The sequence below is a fragment of the Arachis hypogaea genome, chromosome 4 (genome assembly GCF_003086295.3).
Source record: "Arachis hypogaea cultivar Tifrunner chromosome 4, arahy.Tifrunner.gnm2.J5K5, whole genome shotgun sequence".
Lineage (NCBI taxonomy): Eukaryota > Viridiplantae > Streptophyta > Magnoliopsida > Fabales > Fabaceae > Arachis > Arachis hypogaea.
The window spans coordinates 20,731,408-20,735,536 of record NC_092039.1 but is presented as its reverse complement, the minus strand read 5'-3'; the positions used below and the strand labels follow the sequence as shown (position 1 = coordinate 20,735,536).

Genomic DNA, 4,129 nt, shown 5'->3' with positions numbered 1-4,129 from the left:
AGTGGTTTTGATTAGATCAGAGACCATTTGGTTGCTAAGTCAGAGGGGTTCTGCTTAGAATTCTCTGTCTGTTGCTGAGAAGATGATGGAAAAGGCTTGCCATTGCTAAACCTGTTTCTTCCACCATTATTGTTGTTGAAACCTTGTTGAGGTCTCTCTTGATTCTTCCATGAGAAATTTGGGTGATTTCTCCATGAAGAACTATAGGTGTTTCCATAGGGTTCTCCTAGGTAATTCACCTCTTCCATTGAAGGGTTCTCAGGATCATAAGCTTCTTCCTCAGATGAAGCATCCTTAGTACTGCTTGGTGCATTTTGCATTCCAGACAGACTTTGAGAAATCAAATTGACTTGTTGAGTCAATATTTTATTCTGAGCCAGAATGGCATTCAGAGTGTCAATCTCAAGAACTCCTTTCTTCTGATTTGTCCCATTGTTCACAGGATTTCTTTCAGAAGTATACATGAATTGGTTATTTGCAACCATTTCAATGAGCTCTTGAGCTTCTGTAGGCGTCTTCTTCAGATGAAGAGATCCTCCAGCAGAGCTATCCAAGGACATCTTGGACAGTTCAGAGAGACCATCATAGAAAATACCTATGATGCTCCATTCAGAAAGCATGTCAGATGGACATTTTCTGATTAATTGTTTGTATCTTTCCCAAGCTTCATAGAGGGATTCTCCATCCTTCTGTCTGAAGGTTTGGACTTCCACTCTAAGCTTACTCAATTTTTGAGGTGGAAAGAACTTTGCCAAGAAGGCATTGACTAGCTTTTCCCATGAGTTCAGGCTTTCTTTAGGTTGTGAGTCCAACCATATTCTAGCTCTGTCTCTTACAGCAAAAGGGAATAGCATAAGTCTATAGACCTCAGGGTCTACCCCATTGGTCTTGACAGTGTCACAGATTTGCAAGAATTCAGCTAAGAACTGATGAGGATCTTCCAATGGAAGTCCATGAAACTTGCAATTCTGTTGCATTAGAGAAACTAATTGAGGCTTAAGCTCAAAATTGTTTGCTCCAATGGCAGGGATAGAGATGCTTCTCCCATAGAAATCAGGAGTAGGTGCAGTAAAGTCACCCAGCACCTTCCTTGCATTGTTGGCATTGTTGTTGTTTTCGGCTGCCATGTGTTCTTCTTTCTTGAAGAATTCGGTCAGGTCCTCTAAAGAGAGTTGTGCTTTGGCTTCTCTTAGCTTTTTCTTCAGGGTCCTTTCAGGTTCAGGGTCAGCTTCAACAAGAATGCCTTTGTCTCTGCTCCTGCTCATATGAAAGAGAAGAGAACAAGAGAATGTGGAATCCTCTATGTCACAGTATAGAGATTCCTTGAGATGTCAGAGGAAAAGAAAAGTAGAAGACAGAAGTTGAAAATTCGAACTTATTGGAGAAGATGGAGTTCGAATTTTGCATTAAGGGATAGTGTTAGTCCATAAATAGAAGGATGTGAGAAGAGGGGAGGAGAATTTTCGAAAATTAATTAAGAAAGATTTTAAAAACATTTTGAAAAATTGATTGATAGTTTTCGAAAACTCAAAGAGGAAAAGAAATCAAGTGATTTTTGAAAAAGATTTTGAAATTAGAAATTAAAAAGATTTGATTGAAAACTTATTTTGAAAAAGATGTAATTAAAAAGATATGATTGAAAAGTTATGGTTTTAAAAAAATGTGATTGAGAAGATATGATTTGAAAATAATTTTAAAAGATATGATTTGAAAACAATTTTGAAAAGATTTGATTTTAAAAAGTAATGACTTGCCTAACAAGAAAAGATATGATTCAAATATTAAACCTTTCTCAACAGAAAAGGCAACATACTTGAGATGTTGAATCAAATCATTAATTGATAGTAAGTATCTTTAAAAATGGAAAGAAATTGATTTTGAAAACATTTGATTGAAAAGATTTGATTTGAAAAAGATTTGATTTTGAAAAACTTTGAAAACTTGAAAAAAAATTGATTTGAAAACAAAATCTTCCCCCTTTAGCCATCCTGGCGTTAAACGCCCAGAATGGTGCACATTCTGGCGTTTAACGCCCAAAACTATACCCTTTTGGGCGTTAAACGCCCAGCCAGGCACCCTGGCTGGCGTTTAAACGCCAGTCTGTCCTTCTTCACTGGGCATTTTTGAATGCCCAGCTTTTTCTGTATAATTCCTCTGCTGTATGTTCTGAATCTTCAATTCTCTGTATTATTGACTTGAAAAGACACAAATTAAAAATATTTTTGGATTTTTAATAATGAGAAATAATCAAAATGCAACTAAAATCAATTAACAATGCATGTAAGACACCAAACTTAGCAGTTTGTATACTTCTGACACTAACAAGATGAGAATGCATATGAGAAACACAAAATACTCAAGTCAACAGAATTCAAAGATCAGAGCAATGAAATCATCAAGAACAACTTGAAGATTAATGAAGACACATGCATGAATTCGAAAAATGCAAGAAGAACAGAAACATGCAATTGACACCAAACTTAAAATGAGACACTAGACTCAAACAAGAAATATTTTTGGTTTTTATGATTTTGTAATTTTTTTTGTGTTTTTTCGAAAATTATGTAGAAAAAGAAAATAAAGGTATCAAAATTCTTAATGAGAATTCCAGGAATCATGCAATGTTAGTCTAAAGCTTTAGTCTAAAGAAATTAGACATGGCCGGCCAAGCTTCAGCAGGACATTGCATTCAAGAGCTAAATTGATGAGAATCAATCAGCTTTGGTGATGATAAGAACATCACCTTGAAACACTAGAATTCATTCTTAAGAACTCTGAAGAAAAATACCTAATCTAAGCAACAAGATGAACCGTCAGTTGTCCATACACAAACAATCCCCGGCAACGGCGCCAAAAACTTCATGCACGAAATTGTGATCACTACAACTTCGCACAACTAACCAGCAAGTGCACTGGGTCGTCCAAGTAATACCTTACGTGAGTAAGGGTCGATCCCACGGAGATTGTTGGTATGAAGCAAGCTATGGTCACCATGTAAATCTCAGTCAGGCAGACTCAAATGGGTGTAGATGATGAATGAATAAAACATAAAGATAAAGATAGAGATACTTATGTATATCATTGGTGAGAGCTTCAGATAAGCGAATGAAGATGCTTTCCCTTCCGTCTCTCTGCTTTCCTACTGTCTTCATCCAATCCTTCTTACTCCTTTCCATGGCAAGCTTGTGTAGGGTTTCACCGTTGTCAGTGGCTACCTCCCATCCTCTCAGTGAAAATACGTCCCAATGCTCTGTCACAGCATGGCTAATCATCTGTCGGTTCTCGTTCAGGCCGGAATAGAATCCAGTGATTCTTTTGCGTCTGTCACTAACGCCCCGCCTTCAGGAGTTTGAAGCACGTCACAGTCATTCAATCATTGAATCCTACTCAGAATACCACAGACAAGGTTAGACCTTCCGGATTCTCTTGAATGCCGCCATCAGTTCTTGCCTATACCACGAAGATTCCGGTTAAAGAATCCAAGAGATATTCACTAGAGCCTTGTTGCTTGTAGAACAGAAGTGGTTGTCAGTCACTTTGTTCATAAGTGAGAATGATGATGAGTGTCACGGATCATCACATTCATCAAGTTGAAGAACAAGTGATATCTTGGACAAAGAACAAGCGGAATTGAATAGAAGAACAATAGTAATTGCATTAATACTCGAGGTACAGCAGAGCTCCACACCTTAATCTATGGTGTGTAGAAACTCCACCGTTGAAAATACATAAGAACAAGAGTGATCATTGGTTTCGGCCCCAGAGAGGGAACCAGAAGAACCAAGATGAAAATACAATAGTAAAAGGTCCTACTTATAGAAAACTAGTAGCCTAGGGTGTACAGAGATGAATAAATGACATAAAAATCCACTTCCGGGCCCACTTGGTGTGTGCTTGGGCTGAGCAATGAAGCATTTTCGTGTAGAGACTCTTCTTGGAGTTAAACGCCAGCTTTTATGCCAGTTTGGGCGTTTAACTCCCATTTAGGTGCCAGTTCCGGCGTTTAACGCTGGAATTTCTGTAGGTGACTTTGAACGCCGGTTTGGGCCATAAAATCTTGGGCAAAGTATGGACTATCATATATTGCTGGAAAGCCCAGGATGTCTACTTTCCAACGCCGTTGAGAGCG

General features: G+C 38.1%; 1 non-coding gene across 1 annotated transcript; it reads left to right on the top strand.

The window, feature by feature from the left end:
* The first annotated feature begins 618 nt into the window (after nt 1-618).
* On the top strand, nt 619-722 carry LOC112799440 (small nucleolar RNA R71). The gene has a single exon (XR_003201021.1). It is a non-coding gene; the product is annotated as a small nucleolar RNA R71 (small nucleolar RNA).
* The last annotated feature ends 3,407 nt before the right edge of the window (nt 723-4,129 follow it).